The 18,730-nt window shown below is 37.7% G+C and overlaps 1 long non-coding RNA gene across 1 annotated transcript in view; it reads left to right on the top strand.

Moving 5' to 3' along the window:
- The window catches only part of LOC138847183 (uncharacterized), a 95,170-nt gene that overhangs the window by 31,041 nt on the left and 45,399 nt on the right, over positions 1 to 18,730 (top strand). The window lies entirely within an intron of this gene.

Here is an 18,730-nt window from a genome sequence, read left to right as displayed (position 1 = left end):
ATCTTCTCAGACCACAATGGAATGAAGGTGGAACTAGGCAACTGAAGAATCTCTAGAGCATATGCAGACACATGGAGACTGAACAACGTGCTCCTGAATGAACAAAGGATCAAAAAAGAAATCAAAACAGAAATCAAAAACATCCTGGAAACAAATGAAGACAGCGCAGCATTTTCAAAACTTATGGGATATAGCAAAAGCAGTGTTAAAGGAAAGTTTATTGCAATAGGTGCCTACAATGAGAAATTTAAAAGACAACAAATAAATGAGCTATCAGTGCATCTTAAGGGTCTAGGAAAACAACAGACAAAACCCCAAACTAGTAGGATAAAGGAAATAATTAAAATTAGAGATATATCAACAAAATTGGATGCAAAAAATTAGAAAACATCAGCAAAACCTAGAGCTGGTTTTTTGAAACAAACAAAAAAACACAAAAAATGAAAACAAAATTGAATTGACACACCATTGGTCCAACTACCAAAAAAAAGGTATAGAGAAGATTCAAATAACAAAATAAAATAAGTGATGTAAAGAAATGTAACAACAGACACCACAGAAATAGTCATCAGAAATTACTACAAAGTGTTGTATGCCAACAACCTGGGAAATCTATCGGAAATGGATAGATTCCTGGACACAAAAAACCTACATAAATTGAGCCATGAAGACATAGAAAACCTAATCATACCCATAACCCAGACAAAAAAAAATCAATATTAAAGGCCCTCCCAACAAAGAAAAGCCCAGGACTGGATGGCTTCAATGATGAATCTACCAGACATTTGAAGAAGAACTAACTGCAGTACTTCTCCAGCTATTCAAAACAATTGAAAGAGAGGGAAATCCTCCCAAGTCCTTTCTACTAAGCTAGCACCACCTTAATTCCTAAACCTGAAAAAGATGCAATAGAGAAAGAGAATTACAGACCAATTTCCCTGATGAACATAGACACAAAAATCCTAAACAAAATTCTAGCCAGTAGAATCCAAAATGCAACATAAAGGTCATCTACGCAGACCCAGTGGGATTTATTCCTGGTATGAAGGGATGGTTCAACATTCACAAATCTATCAATGTGATACACCACAATAACAAACTGCAGAAGAAAAATCATAGATTGGGGCCGGCACAATGGTTCTCTTGGTTAATCCTCTGCCTGTGGCACCAGCATCCGATATGGGCACCAGTTTCTAGTCCTGGTTGCCCCTCTTCCAGTCCAGCTCTCTGCTGTGGCCTGGGAGGGCAGTGGAGGATGGTCCAGGTGCTTGGGCCCCTGAACCCGCATGGGAGACCAGGATGAAGCACCTGGCTCCTGGTTTTGGATCAGCACAACACCAGCGTGGTGGCCATTTGGCAAGTGAACCAATGGAAGGAAGACCTTTGTCTCTCTATCTCACTGTCTATAACTCTGCCTGTCAAATAAAAAATATGATTATCTCAATAGATGTGGAGATGTCTTTCAGCATTCTTCCAATCAATATTAAAAAGTAACACAAACCACCCAACAGGAAAATGAGTCACAATATGAAGAAAATGAAGCCCTGAGGCTGATGCACAGGACTGTGACTCACTGAAGCAGTTACTGCACCGAGAGTTCCAGCAGGGATCCATCAGGAAGGACAGGGTCACAGGAGGGACCCGGCGGGTGCAGAGACAGAGGGTAGAGGCCTCCCGCCTGGGGAGGTGGAGTCCGACCTGCACCCAGGCCTCGCCCCCTGCTGCTCCCACCCAGCACAACCTGCAGTCAGGGGCCCATTGCCGTGCAAGATGTTGATTGGCTGCATCCTTTGTGACGTTGTGTGCACTCATGGCCATGGAAGCTGTCTAGTCAGGCATGTCATTGTCCATGCTACGTCATCACACAGGATCTTGATGTCACAGTCACCTTTTTCAGTTCTGCACAGGAGCGAGGTGCTAGGAGAAGGCTCCGCAGGCACGAGGCTCCAAAAGCAAGTCGGGCTCTGTGTCTCTCCACCTTCAATCTCCGGGGGACGCTGGACGCCTAGGAACTGAAAACCACGACATGGTGAGTGTGTGCGCCCAGGTGTCCAGAAAGATGTAAAGCAGAGCCGTGGAAGCTGCTGAGAAGTTGGCCGGACGCGGGCCTCCCAGAGGTCGTCTCCGAATTTGGAATCTGTGGGTGCCATATTTCCGCTGGCCCAGCACTTGCCTTAATCCCCTCAGACTCTGGGTCGTGGTCTGGACTGGCACCCGGGACCCCCAACACACTGCCCCTTCCATGCTCACTGCGACTTCTTGGCCCAGAGCCATCCCCGGGGAACTGTGTGTTTCTTTACGTTTTGGGATTCCAAATTGGCCATTCACTGTAAATTTTCCATGCCTTAGGTTGAGATACAGTTATTTTGGCTCTAAGATTATTGAAATCAATGGCATAGAATTTCTTGATTTAAGAGAGTACAAATTTTCTGTAGTTTAATTGTTTAGGGCTGTTTTTATCTATGTCTGTTACATCCCCTTTTGGCCTTATTTCTGCTTCTACTAAACTTGCCATGGGTACACCCAATAGTCAGTATACCACATATATGAAATTGTCACATTTCTCTGTTTTTCATATTATTTTTGAATTTGTTTACTGAATAAATAGTAACCTAATTTGTGCCAGTTCTAGTGCAGGAAACTTAAGGCTACCGTGATTTTCTTTATCATTGTTAGGCCATCAACTCTCCAATTCCTGGTAGTTGTCCAAACGAATTGTATGTTCACAGTAACTGATAACATTCTAGGGTTGTTCCTTCAGTCTCATTAGCCAGGGTGTTCATTTTTAGCCTGACATACATTCTTGGAACTTGAAATCAACCATTTACTTTGGAAATTTAGGTAAATATTTCTGATCCTTAATTTCGTTGAACTTGCTCTTTTTCACAAATATTCTAGTCTAGGCTAATTCCAGCCCTGTGAACCTGTGGTCATAATGATTTAAATTTTTATTGTGAGATCACCATCACACCCAACATTCTATAAGTTGTCCTGGAAACTTTCAGTTATACAGTGTCTCAGAGTATCTTACCAATCATAATCATTCTCTCTTCTCAAGGTAATATATACATATACATGAAAAAATAATTATAGAACTCTAAATTGTTGTTTGATTATTCAGTTTTTTGATTTTCAAATTTTCCACTGTGTGTGTAGATCTTGGCACATTTCATGACAATTATGTGGGTAAGTGATAGGATCTTCATGTGGTTTTGATCTCAAGATTGTATATGTTTATCTAATTTTAGAGGTTGGTGGAGAGGCAGAGACAGAAACTATGAGCTACATCTGGTGGCTTACTCCCCATTCTTGTAATGACCAGTAGCTAGATTATTATGGAAATCTAAACTGTACTTTTTAGATAATAAATTTTATATATATATATTTAAAGTTTTGCTCTATGTACAAATATATAAATAAAATATATATATTTTTGTAAGCATGGGCTAATTTTCACAAAAATCTCTTAAATGTCTAATCACATTATTATTGTTTCTATCAATTAATTGAATCCTACTCAAGATATTGAAATACAATTTTTATTCTAAACAATGCACCCCTTTGTATATCTAGTTTTCTCTGAGTGTATTCTTATCACCTGTGTAAATGATTAGTAGTCTAATGAAAGCCCATCCAAGAACTAAACCTATCCATATGTTGCTTGGATTTTATATTGGAAGATCATAAACATACTCAAAATTTTGTTAATTTTTAGTCACTTTATGTATATTTCATCAGAAGCATTTTTGGCTCATATTCTCATTCTTCCATATAGGTAATATACTTTTTTTTTTTATTTTTTGACAGTCAGAGTGGACAGTGAGAGAGAGAGACAGAGAGAAAGGTCTTCCTTTGCCGTTGGTTCACCCTCCAATGGCCGCCGCGGCCGGCGCGCTGCGGCCGGCGCACCGCGCTGATCTGATGGCAGGAGCCAGGAGCCAGGTGCTTTTCCTGGTCTCCCATGGGGTGCAGGGCCCAAGCACCTGGGCCATCCTCCACTGCACTCCCTGGCCACAGCAGAGGGCTGGCCTGGAAGAGGGGCAACCGGGACAGAATCCGGCGCCCCGACCGGGACTAGAACCCGGTGTGCCGGCGCCGCAAGGCGGAGGATTAGCCTAGTGAGCCGTGGCGCCGGCCTATAGGTAATATACTTTTAACTTTGGTGTTTTTTGTGAATGTTAAAAAAATCTTTGATTACTGATAATTTTCAAAATGTAACTATAAATGCCAGTATCATTCATTTAAGGGTGGGTTTTTGATAAATGGCATATTTTCTTTACTTATCATTGTTGATTTCTTCTTTTATTTCTCAAGATTAATGCAAATTTAATACATGTTGGTTGACCCAATTCTGTTGCATATGCTTGTTACGCTAGTATTGCTTTTACATTATTGCTGTCACTTCCAGTAATCAGAATACGGGTCATATCCTAATAGGCACATTACTTTTAATCTTCTTCATGTATTTCTATGACATGTATTCATCATGATGTAGTGTATGCTGATCCTAGTACAGAAAAGTGTAGCTCATCCTGGTTAACTTTTTCATTGTGGTTTCATCAATTTGATGGAAATTCTTTATGCTTGTCCATTTTCTTTACACTACTTATTGAACTCTTTTACTTAATTTAGGGCTAACTTTACAAACATTAATTAAACTGAAAGATCTTTATAAAAATTAATAGTGATCATGGGAGAGGGAGGAGGAAGAAGGTTTGGAGCATGGGCAAAATGGAGGGTAGGGTGAGAAGTATCACAGTATTTCTAAATCAGTATAAATGAAATACGCAGAACTTGTATAGCATAAATAAATTTTAGAAAAAGAAGGAAATTAAAATTACCAAGATTGTGAAGAGAGATTTATGCACAAGGATATTTGCTTGTTACTTCTAATGGAAACAATGGAAATAAGCCAAAATTTGAACAATGAGAGAATGAATAAGGAATTAAGGTGGCACCAAAAATATTCCTTTATTTACATTCCTTGATTGTAAAACTTTTCTCAGGGTAAAAATATTTACTGAAATATTGTTCACCAAACACCTTTATGTCTACTGATACTATATTATTTATCCTATAGGCTAATTACAATCATCAGGATATAATTCACATTTTATATCATCAGTATCCTACTTGCTTGGCTTTTTCTTATGACATAACATGATGGAAATTATTTAAATTCTCTTTGCAACTATTTTATGCCACAAATTCTCAGGTCATCTTGACCTAATCTTTCTCAGTTCCCAGAGGATATTTTTTAGCTTTCCTGGAATTCCAGAGGACTATCATACAACCCAGCCATCCCACTACTTGGAATTTACACAAAGGAAATTAAATTGGCAAATAAAAGAGCTGTCTGCACCTCAATGTTTATTGCAGCTAATTTATAGTAGCTAAGACATGGAATCAGCCTAAATGCCCATCAACAGACCATTGGATAAATAAATTATGGGACATGTACTCTATAGAATACTATACAGCAGTAAAAAAAATGAAATCCTTTCATTTTCAACAAAATGGAGGAATGTGGAAAACATCATGCTGAGTGAAATAAGCCAGTCCCAAAGGGACAAATATCATATTTTCTCTCTGATTGGTGACAACTAACTGAGCACCTAAAAGGAAACCTGTTGAAGTGAAATAGAAACCATGAAAACAATGACTTGATCAGCCCTTGTCCTGACTGTCGAAGAAAAGCTTACTACTTTATTCCTTTTAGTACTTTTTTGTTCTAAACAATACCATTGGTTGAGCTCTTCAATTAACACACAATTATTCTTAGGTGTTTAAATTTAACTGAAAAGTGATCCCTGTTAAATCTAAGAGTGGGAATAAGTGAGGGAGGAGATGTACAGTTTGGGACATGCTCAAATGGACTTACCCCTAATGGCAGAGTTAAAAATGTGCCAGGGGATTCCAATTCAATCCCATCAAGGTGGCATGTACCAATGCCATCTCACTAGTCAAAGTGATCAGTTTCAGTTCATAATTGATCATAATGATAGGGTTAAGAGTCAAAGGGATCACATAAGCAAGACTAGTGTCTGCTAATACTAACTATAGAATTAAAAAGAGAGAATGGCCCAACATTGGAAGTGAGATACACAGCAGACTCTTAGAATGGCAAATGTCCTAAATAGCAATCTGGCCTCAGAATCAGCCCTTAAGGCATTTCTATCTGGGTAAAAAGTCCATGAGAGTATTTCAGGCATGGAAAGCTAAGACATTGTGGTAAAAAATATATATGACTTAAATGAAAGATCTTTGTGAGTGAGATCCCAGCAGAAGGTATGGCCATCAAAGCAGAGAGGTACCTTTCTGTGAAGGGAGGAAAGAACTTCCACTTTGACTATGGCCTTGTCTAAATAAGATCAGAGTTGGTGAACTCAAGAGGTTTCCATAGCTTTGGCAGCTCATGACAATAGCCTAGGTGATTACTGATGTCATAAATAAGAATGTCAATTGCTAAATCAACAACAGGAGTCACTGTGCACCTGCTCCCCGTGTAGGACCTCTGTCCTTAATGTGTTGTATTATGCAAATTAATGGTAAAACTGCTCCTCAAACAATACACTATACTTTGTGTGCTTGTGTGGGTGCAAACTGTTGAAATCTTTACTTAATAAAGACTCAGCAGATCTCTTGTATATCAAGATAATTGAAAATGAATCTTGATGTGAATGGGATGGGAGAGGGAGTGGGAAATGGGATGGATGTGGGTGGGAGGGAGGTTATGGGGGGAAAATTCACTATAGTCCAAAAGTTTTACTTTTTAAATTTATATTTATTAAATAAAAGTTAAAAAAAATTCCAAGGTTAGATACAATATCTTTTCATCAATGTTTATCTGGTAATTTTGAAAATTTTTGCTTTATTTCCATTCATTCTCCCTTTATTTTGCATTGTAAAGCAAACCTAGGCTCTTGTCATGAGCTGCCAAGGCTATGGACACCCCCTGAGTTCACCGACTCTGATCATATTTAGACAAGGCCATGGTCAAAGTGGAAGTTCTCTCCTCCCTTCAGAGAAAGGTACCTCCTTCTTTGATGACCCATTCTTTCCACTGGGATCTCATGATAAGGGAACAGGATCAGAAGTGGAGCAGCCCAGACTCATTCTATTATGGGTTCTAACAAAATTACTCAATTCTATTGAGAATAATCACATTATATATTATTTATGAGAATTTGACTTATTTTTTACCTTCATTGTGTCCTAATTACTACTACCTGTGTATACTATCAGTATCACTGTTTTTGCCAATATTAGCACTGTAAATATGTGGCCATTGAGATTGGCTTTTTCCATGAGTGATAATGAAATTATGGAAAATTGTGTGATTTACAATGACATCTTTCACAAACAGTTGATCAAAGTTTTCTAAATCTGGTGTAGTTATTCATCCTATGAAACTCGTTTGTTGATTACAGTCTAAAGATAATAGCTAACTCATAATAAATTATTTATATCTTATAACTACAATAGTTGCTATTTAGTTTTAAATTTATAGTATTCAAACCATTATGTTATAATATTAGTTTATTTTGCATTTCAAAATATTACCATCACATGTATATTATCACCAATGTTAGAATAGTCAACCTATGACCATCATGGAAGGGCTTTTCATTGTGACCTCACCATCAAGAGGGTATTTTTCCTGACAGTGTTCATATTTACATTTTCTTTTTATTATTTAAAAATCAGAGGAGGATGTAGGGAGAAAGGGAATAAAGGGGGAGGGAGAGAGAGAAAAAGAGAGAGAGGGAGAGGGAGAGAGGGAACTTCCATCTAATCATTCACTACACAAAGGATTGCACAATCCAGTGCTGGACCAGACCAAGTCCAGGAGCAATGAAATCCGTCAGGCCTCCGATATGGGCAGTGTCATGCAGTTAAGAATTTTAGTATCATCTTCTCCCTCACATGCACACTAGAAGTGATCAGGATCCAAAATAATGGAGCTATGGCCCAAATGTGCACTCTGATGTGGGATGCATGCCTTGTGCACAGTGGGGTATTCCGATGCATCAGGACACCAACCTGTACACTTTTTCTTAGACGAAAGTAATCATTCACCTTTTCCAGGTGATGCATTCTTTGCTTTCTCTGGAGTTTTAAAAGACTGAAAATCATCCTTGTATTTTGAAATTAGCAACTATAATTACTGACACACATTCTTTAACATTTTCCTGATAATTGTACTGAAGTTTCCTGAATTTAACATTTTGACCTTTTTGTAATCACCTAATTATCATTTAACTGTATATTTTAACATTTATTTATTTATTTATTTGAAAGAGTTACACAGAGAGTAGGAGAGGCAGAGAGAGAGGACGTCCATCCTCTGGTTAACTCCCCAATTGGCTGCAATGGCCAGAGCTGCACTGATCTGAAGCCAGGAGCCATGAGCTTCTTCCGGGTCTCCCACAAGGGTGCAGGGACCCAAGGACTTGGGCCATCTTCTACTGCTTTCCCAGACCATAGCAGAAAGCTGGATCAGAAGCGGAGCAGTTGGGACTCAAACCAGCACCCATATAAGATGCTGGCACTGCAGGTGGCAGCTTTACCTGCTATGCCACAGCATCGGCCTCAAAAGTTTTATTTTATTTTTATTCCCTCTTGAAAATCATGCTGTGACACACCCTGGAATATAATATCTTTAAAATGAGTAATGACATTTATGCAGAATATTCTGAAAAGTATGGTTCAGTGCATTAATAGTTCCTGGGGGCTAAATCCAACTCATTTCTGGTTTTGTAAATAGTTTTATTGGAATACAGTCACATCTATTTATGTACAGCTTGCACATATTTTAGATGACAGCAGAGACATTATGGTCCATGAAGTCTAAAATACTTTCTACCTGGCTCTTTATAGAAAAGTTTGCCAACACTAGGTTAAGATTAAAGATCTTTGGATATGTTTTAATAGGTTTTAGCCAACATTCAGAAATGTTTACAGAGTATGTAACACTGTAAGCAAGCCCTCAATTAATTAATTTAAATGTCTATCATTTGAGGATTCATGCATTGGAAACAAAACCCAGAAATCTCATAACTAGTCTGTTATTTTCTAGGAACAATCCTCATTGTGTTTTATATATGATACATAGAATACATTAGAAATGTTCTTATCATAGGTGTGCATTTGATTCCACAATATCCAGTGTTTTGTGTAGGATCTAATTCCAGTGAAGTTCTTACAAGATAGAAAGGATGCTTTGCTTCAAATTGAATATATCTTACTAAATTACCCTCTGAAAAATGTATTCATTTCATTTACCAATACTGTATGAGAATAACATTAACCTCATATTTCCAAACCCAGTATTGCTTTCAGTAAAGCATTATCAAATTGATTTAAAAATAATTTTTGCTCATTGTATAATTTTTATTAGGGTCTATTTATTTATTTATTTGAAAGTTACAGAGAGAGGGGGAGAGACACACAGAGAAAGAAAGCTTCCACCGGCTGCTTTACTTCTCTAATGTCCTCAATGACCAGGGATTGGCCAGGCTAAAGATAAGAGCCATAAACTTCCTCAGGATCTGGTACATGTGTGGCAGAGGCTCAACCCCTGGGCAACTTTTTTCTCCTTTCTTAGGCCACTAGCAGGAAGTTGGAGCAGATGTGAGCAGCCAGTACACAAACTGGAACTCAAACGGGATCCTGGCATCACAATTGGTGACTTTACCTACTGCACCACTAGGCCCTTCATTTAGATTTTTTTTAATAATTTAAATCCATTATCTTTTGCAGAACTTCATTGTACAAATTACAGATGTCTCCAGATGCTGCCATGTGTTTGTTCTAGACAAATTTGCAATTTGTGTATAGTGAATTACAATTCTTAAAAATATGAGAGCCAGCCGGTGCCGCGGCTCACTAGGCTAATCCTCCACCTAGCGGCGCCGGCACACCGGGTTCTAGTCCCGGTTGGGGTGCCGGATTCTGTCCCGGTTGCCCCTCTTCCAGGCCAGCCCTCTGCTGTGGCCAGGGAGTGCAGTGGAGGATGGCCCAGGTGCTTGGGCCCTGCACCCCATGGGAGACCAGGAAAAGCACCTGGCTCCTGGCTCCTGCCATCGGATCAGCGCGGTGCGCCGGCTGCAGCGCGCCAGCCGTGGCGGCCATTGGAGGATGAACCAACGGCAAAGGAAGACCTTTCTCTCTGTCTCTCTCTCTCACTGTCCACTCTGCCTGTCAAAAAAAAAATAGAGCCAGAATGAAATAAAGATGTTGAAGCCTTTTTTAAATGAAATTCATTGTTCATACACAATAAACTTCATATTTTTCAGGATTTTTGCAGCTATTAACCTGTTTATGTTTTCATTGAGGCAAATAGTATGAATATCATTGCAGTTCATTAATTGATTTACTTGAGCTTAGATCAAATATTTGCTATTTCAGTATGTTTTATATATTTGAACTTCTATGGCCTCAGGGCTCCTTCTTTTGTAGTAAGTTATGGTGAGCACTTGAGAGAGAGGGTTATGTATTTGTATGTGAATTATTAGCATAAAAATATAACTGTGTTTTTCACTCCAATTTCCAAAGTGGTAATTCACATATGTGGTTATATAATCAGTATGGGTCTTTCAAGTGTCTGGATCATTCACGAATAATATATATGTACTTCTAGCATGTAATGCTTAATTTTCTTGTATTTATTTCTATTTTGTAAAGACCAAACATCTAGCTATCTCTATTTGTATTGAGTGAATTTGCATTCTTATTTAATAACTGACAGAAAAACTATAAGTTGATATGTTGAGGTATAAGCACAACAAATGAATGCTCTGAACCCACCACTGAGATCTAGAAAATTTCAGGCACTGTATTTGCTTGTGTCATCTGTTTGTTCTTTACTAAAAATAAACAAATAATATTGTTACATTTGGAAAATAAAACATTTTCAGTCAAAATCCTTAACTGACATCTGTCTTCCTGTTTATTTCTACTTTACTAAAATGGCATGGAAAGGGATCTTACCATTCTCCAATCCTCCCACTACTGGCTCTTGCCAGGAGCAATGTATTTGTAAAGCAAAAGCTACAATCCCATCTGAAATCAGAAAATGTAGCAAAAAAAAAAAAAAGGAATCTTCTCTTCTGCAATGGAAGCAAGTCTGGGAGACATCTTCAAGAAACAATGAGTGCCACCTCTTCCTGAACTAGGAGGGTTTCACCATTTGAGTTGCTCAGGTTCTATGAACTTAACAATGTCTGCAGCAAAGAAATGAGATCATCGTTCACAACCCACTTTTTGCATTATATCAATTTATGGGAGACAGAAATTTCAAAGGATATTTTTGTTCAAAAGTAGGAATTACTGTAACCAAAATTATACTTGAACATATAAAATGAAACACTCTAAAATCTTGAAACTGTATTTAAAATAAATATCCAGGTTAATTTTTACAAACTGTATTTCAGTTATTAAGAAGAGGATATTAGAAAACTAAAAAAAAAAACATTGTTGGGAATCTACAGGATACTATCAAATGACCCAACATATGGGTTCTAGGAGTTTCTGAAAGCATGGAAAAAGAGAAAGGAATACAATGTCTGTTTAGTGAATAATAACAGAAAATGTCCCTAATTTGGAGAAAGAAAGGAACATCCAAGTATAAGAAGCACATAGAACTCCTAATACATATTACCTGGAAAGTTCTTCACCATGACACATTATAATGAAACTCACCACAGTAAAACATAAGGAAAAGATTCTAAAATGTGCACAAGATAAATGCCAGATTTCTTTCAGAGGATCTCCCATTAGACTCACAGCAGACTTCTCATCAGAAACCCTACAGTAGGAAAGAATGGGGAGATACATTTCAAATCTTAAGACTCCATATATTTTCTGCCTACAGGAAACACATCTCAAAAAATATACATGCAGACTGAAAGTGAAAGAATGGAAAAAGATATTCCATGTTAAAGGAAACCAAAAAAAAAAAAAAAAAGAACAGCTGGTATAGGCATCCTAATATGAGACAAAATAGATGTTAACCAAAAAACTGTAAAAAGAGACAAAGAAGGGCACTATGTAATGTTTAAGGGAAAATTAAAAGGAAGATGTAACTGTTACAAAGGTATATGCACCTCTTTACAGGGCACCTGACTCTTTAAAAGAAATGTTAGGGCCGGCGCCGCGGCTCACTAGGCTAATCCTCTGCCTAGCGGTGCCGGCACACCGGGTTCTAGTCCCGGTTGGGGTGCCGGATTCTGTCCCGGTTGCCCCTCTTCCAGGCCAGCCCTCTGCTGTGGCCAGGGAGTGCAGTGGAGGATGGCCCAGGTGCTTGGGCCCTGCACCCCATGGGAGACCAGGAAAAGCACCTGGCTCCTGGCTCCTGCCATCGGATCAGCGCGGTGCGCCGGCTGCAGCGCGCCAGCCGCGGTGGCCATTGGAGGATGAACCAACGGCAAAGGAAGACCTTTCTCTCTGTCTCTCTCTCTCACTGTCCACTCTGCCTGTCAAAAAAAATAAATAAATAAAAGAAATGTTAAGGGGTCGTGAGGAAGACATAGACTCCAATACAATAGTAATGGGGGACGGCCGGCGCTGCAGCTCCACCTTGCGGCGCCGGAACATCAGGTTCTAGTCCCGGTCGGGGTGCCGGATTCTGTCCCGGTTGCCCATCTTCCAGTCCAGCTCTCTGCTGTGGCCCGGGAGTGCAGTGGAGGATGGCCCAAGTGCTTGGGCCCTGTACCCCATGGGAGACCAGGAGAAGCAATTGGCTCCTGCCTTCGGATCAGCTTGGTGCACCAGCCACAGCACGCCAGCGGCAGCGGCCATTGGAGGGTGAACCAACGGCAAAGGAAGACCTTTCTCTTTGTCTCTCTCTCTCACTGTCCACTGTGCCTGTAAAAAAAAAATTATAGAACAATTCAACGAATTTGAATACGATAAACAATACAAAAGATCAGCAAAATGAAGAGCTTGTTTTTTGATCTAATAAATAAAATGGACACACCATTGGCCCTACTAACAAAAAAAGAAGACCCATCTTAATTATTAAAGTGACCATATTAAGAGGTAAATTTTTTTGACAAGCAGAATTAGACAGTGTGAAAGACAGAGAGAAAGGTCTCCTTTTCCATTGGTTCACCCCCCAAATGGATGCTATGGCTGGCATGCTGTGGCTGGTGCACTGTGCCAATCTGAAGCCAGGATCCAGGTGCTTCCTCCTGGTCTCCCATGTGGGTGTAGGGCCCAAGCACTTGGGCCATCCTCCACTGCACTCCTGGGCCACAGGAGAGAGCTGCACTGGAATAGGAGAAACTGGGACAGAATCTGGCGCCCCAACTGGGACTAGAACCCGGGGTGCCAGTGCCACAGGTGGAGGATTAGCCTAGTGAGCTGTGGCACCAGCCAAGAGATAAATTTAACATATAGACAGGGTTAAGTCTTAAAGTGATCATATATATAGAATATATATAGTAATATACATATAGAATACATATTTATATTATCTATAGTATAATGTATATAGAATATATATGGTAATGATAATAGAGTTAAAAAGGAGAGAATGTCCAACATGGAAGTAGTCCACCTAGCAGACAAATAGAATGACAATCACTTTTAGTAACACTCTGACCTCAGAATCAGCCCTTAAGCCTTCTTGGTCTGGCTGAAAAGCCCGTGAGAGCCTTTCAGGCAACGAAAGTGAAAATATTGAAGCAAAATAATGTTCTACATGAAGGATCTCTGTGAGTGACACCTCAGTGGAAAGATATGGCCATCAAAGAGGATGTATTTCTCTCTAAAGGGCAGGAGAACTTTCATTTTGCTTATGGCCTTGTCCAAATATTGGTGTCATTTGTGAATCAACAGGCTTTCATAGCCTAGGAAGTTCATTTGAAGAGCTCCTGAGGTCACTAACATTGTATATGAGTGGTAATTGTTAAATTGACAACATGAGTCACTGTGTACTAACTCCCCATGCAGGACCTCTGTCCTCAATGTGTTGTATTATGAGAATTAACTTTAAAACTAGTTCTCAAACAGTTTTTATGTGTGTGTGTGTGCAAATTGTTGAAATCTTCAAATGGTATAGAGTTGGTATGATGTATAAAAAAATTAATTGAAAATGAATCTTAATGGAGAATGGGGCTAGCAAGGGCAGAGTGAGGAGGAGGGGGGTAGGAGTATGGGTGGGGGAGTGATATGGTGGAAAGAATAACTATATTCCTAAAGTGGTACTTAGGAAATTTGTTTCCTTAAAAATACTCCATTTAATCGAATAGTTTTCCATTATGCATGTATATCACATTTTCATTTCCATTTATCATTTGATATACAGATTGTTTTCATTTCTTGGATATTAAGATGTTATACTGATTTAATTTCCTGAAGCTATATATACAGGAGTGGCACTATTTTCTATAGTTTCACTTTTCCTTCTTGAGGAACTGATATTCTCTTTGCCACAACAGTTTTACAATTTATGTTTCCACTGAAATGTGCAAGTGTTTCATTTCTTCCACATTATTTGAGCATTTGTTATCTTTTGTCTTACTGGTAATTGCCAATATAATTGGAGCAAGGTGGTATCATTATAATTTTGACTTTCATTTCCCTAATTCTTAGTGAAATTGAATATTTTTGCAAGTATCTGGTCATTTATCTTCCTTGGAATAATTTCTGAGTATGTCGACTCTTCAATTTATACTAGAATGAATTGTAATTTTGCTATTGAATTACTTACGTATTCTGATTATTAGGCCAATCTCAGGTGAAAGGTTTGTAAATATTTCCTGCCATTATGTAGATTCCTCTTTTGCTTTATTTTTTCATTGATGTACAGAAGATCTTTAGCTGGATAAAATCCCATTTGTCTAGGTTTCTTTTGGCTTCATATTCTTCTGTGTATGGCACGTAAAAAAATAATTTTTCTTCTAGGAGTTCAGTTTGTTTTCTTACATTTAGGTTTTTAGCATTCATCAGGTTTTTCTTGTACATAGTAAGAGACAAGATCCAGTTTCATTCCTGTGGGTATAATATACAGTTTCCAACATTCTTTATAAAAGAATGTATTTATTTATTTAAGAGGTAGAGTTACAGAAAAATGGAGAGACAGAGAAAAAGGTCTTCCATCCACTGGTTTACTCCCTAAATACCCACAATGGCCAGAACTGGGCTGATCCAAAGCCAGGAGCTTCTTCCAGGTCTCCCACATGGATGTAGGGGCCCAAACACTTGGACCATCTTCTACTGCTTTTCCAGGCCATAGCAGAGAGCTGGAAATGAAATGGAGTAGCATAGACTCAAGCTGGAGCCCATATGGGATGTCGACACTGCAGGCAGCAGCTTTACCCGCTATGCCACAGTGCCCATCCCACAGGTTAGTTTCTATAAACCAAGTTGTCGGCAAGTCAAAGAGATATATTTTCAATGTTAGATAGCAGAGTTCTCCAGAGTTCACTATATTTAAGTCATTACTTAAACACATATACAAAATGGGTTATTGAAGTTCCATTATAATTAAATATCACCATGAATAAAATATATATTGATTAAAACTTAAGACTACTAGGAGTGAATTACTGCTGCTAAAATGAGCAACTGTAAATTGTAACAAATTCATCTTTGAAGACTTGCCATGATTAAAAAATAAATACCAACAAATATAAACACCAATTCTCTATGACATTTCTTATTTGATTTATATGTGGTGATTCATTAGCATCTCAACGATGTCTATTATATATACCAAAGATTACTTTTTACTGTTGTTCTTTTTTTTAAGCTAGAAATCTTTTATTTAAGGCATAAAGATAATGTATTTCATGAATATATATTTAGGAAACACTAATTCTTACCACCCTACCCTCCCTCCTTCTCACACTCCCATCCTTCTTCCTTCAGGCTCTCTTATTCACATTCTTAGTTTTTACAAAATCTATTTTTAATTAACCTTATATTCATAAGATTACCCTTATACTAAGTAAATAATTCAACAAAAAGTGCTATTTCCCAGTACTTTTAACATTGGGATGAGTGAACTGACAAGGAATTTTTGGCAATTAATCTTTATAAGTTTATTATTGCGTATATTCCCCCATGTGACAACATATCAGAAATGGAAGAGATTATACTAAGAATTTATCCAAACTTTATGCCAAAAGCACTTACATACATTGTAAGGCAAAATGCCATGTTTTAGTTACCAGATGCTTTTAGTCATTGGTTTGTGACTGTGTATTCTGTCATATCCATTTAACTGTTAGATTTTAGCCTCAACTATATATAGGGGATATAAAGTGGAAAGATCTTCATTTGTTTTTAAGAAACTCACAATCCAGTAAAGAAAACAAACATATTTAAGCAAATGTAATTAAATAGAGTAATCCTTTTAAATTTAGACACTTTTACTATTGTGTATTTTATTGAGGAAGATGCTCTTTCTAGTTTGAGTGCTCTTACCATGCAATGCTACGGGATTTTCTCTAACAATATTCTATGACTTTTGAAGTGATCATGGTTTTCTTTTGTTCTTTTTTATATATTTTTTGTTTTTATATATTATATTTGCTGATTTTCTTATGTTGAATAATACTTAAATCCAAGATATTCTACTTGGAGATATATATACATATATATATATGTACAATTTTATATATAGTATATAATTCTTTTTTTAAGTTACTTAATTCTGTTTGCTAGAATCTTTGTGGAGGATTTTTATTTATAAATATAAGGAATATTGTTTTATTTTCATGATATATTTGTATGATGTTGATATGAAGATTATGTCAGCCTCATGTTTAGTGAAAAGTGTTCCTCAGCTACTTTTTGAAGGGTTTGCTAAAATTGGTGCTCATTCTTCAAGTATACCAGATTTTTTATTTTTAAAAAATTTGTTTATTTGAAAGGAAGTTACAAAGAGGCAAAAGCAGAGAGAGGGAGGTCTTCCACCTGTAGGTTCACTCCCCAGATGGCTGCAACAGCTGGAGCTGAGCTGATCTGAAGCCAGGAGCCAGGAGATTCTTCCTAGTCTACCATGTGGATGCAGGGACCCAAGGACTTGGGCCATCTTCTACTGCTTTCCCAAGCCATAGCAGAAAGCTGGATCAGAAGAGGAGCAGCCAGGACTCAAACTAGTGCCCATATAAGATGCTGACACTATAGGTGGTGGTTTTACCTGCTATGCCACAGCACCAGCCCCAGATTTGTTATCTTTTATGCAACTGGAAAAAGGTGTTATAGTGGAAAAATACATTGATACTATTTGTCTATGCAGTATTGTTCACTTGTGCTTTAGCTACTTTATTAAACACAAACTCTCAATTTTTTTAAAGATAAGAATGATTGACTAAAGCATTTGTCTCTACTATTGAGAAGCAGTGCTTTTTTTCCTCCTTACTATTTGTTGAACTCTTAGCATAAGGTTAATCTTATGAATATAAAGTAAACTAAATCATTGTAAAAATTGAGAGAAGGATTAGGAGAAGCAAGAAAGTGTGGGAGTGTGGGCAAGAGGGAGGACAGGGTGGAAAGTGTCACTATGTTCCTAACCTGTATATATGAAATACATGAAATTAGTTTGACTTAAATAAAATATAAAACAGAATGTCAATTTCTACCTTTTTATGGGATAATCTTGCTGAATGTAGAATTCTTGGTTGCCAGCCTTTCCTTTCATTGTTATGAATATACCATCAGTTTATTTCTGGCCTCCTTAGTTTGGGATGAAATACCAGCTCATAATTTTATTAGGATCAGTATTGTCCTTGTGCTTTCAAGATTCTACTTTTCTCATTATATTTTAGCAGCATGATTATAATTTGTCTAAATGTGGATCTCTTTGAATTTATCTCACTTGGAGGCTGTTTTGTTTCTTGGGTGTTGAGATTTATGCTTTTCATCAAATTTGGGAGATTTGTAGCCATTACTCTTTTAAACATTCTTTCTACTTCTTTCTCTCCTTTCTTCTTATGGAACACCCATTTGGATTTTGGTATGCTTGATGATGTTCCACAGGTTTGCTCATTGGTCTTTTCCCTTGTATTCTGTTATTTAGATTGCGTAATTCCAATTGTCCTTTAGTTTGCATCTTTTCATTGCTATTATGGATAACATGGAAACATTAACATAATACTTTATTAAGACATGGATTTCACTAGTTCTTTGTATATATTTAAAATAACTGATTTGTCTAATAACTTTAGCAACTTGACATCCTCAGGGATAGTTTCTGTTGACTGTCTCTTTCCTTTACATCACATTCTCCAGCTTTTCTTTTTAAATTTTGTGTCTATTGCATATTTTCCACAATGGTTATCATCACCTCAGGTAGACTCAGAGTTAAGCTATTGCTACTTCTTGTTTTTAAATAGTTCTCCTGAGGAAAAAACCTTTAGTATAAAGTTAGCTGTGCATTAGGTCAAATAAAGATGGGGTTTCTACATTGGAGGAGGGAGTGGAACACCTAAATGGAAAAGTATTCCATGTCACAAATCTCACTTCTTTTACTGAAATTCAGCCACTTTTTGAGTAAACACTTCCCAGGTTATTGCAAGCATCTATATAATTTCCAGATTTCTGAAGGTGGGGATATTTATAGCTTTAATAATCTTCTCATTGTTTTTATACAGGAATTGTTTTCCAAATTTTTCAGAAAATTCTCCATTCAGTGTTTCTGTTAATTACATACCTTTTCTTTACACTCAAATTCTGTCAGCTGTCACAACTGGTGCATCTTTACTCTGTTGGTCTTATT

The sequence above is a fragment of the Oryctolagus cuniculus genome, chromosome 20 (genome assembly GCF_964237555.1).
Source record: "Oryctolagus cuniculus chromosome 20, mOryCun1.1, whole genome shotgun sequence".
Taxonomy (NCBI): Eukaryota; Metazoa; Chordata; class Mammalia; order Lagomorpha; family Leporidae; genus Oryctolagus; species Oryctolagus cuniculus.
Note: the sequence above shows the minus strand (reverse complement) of the source record. Positions and strands in the feature narration are given on the sequence as shown.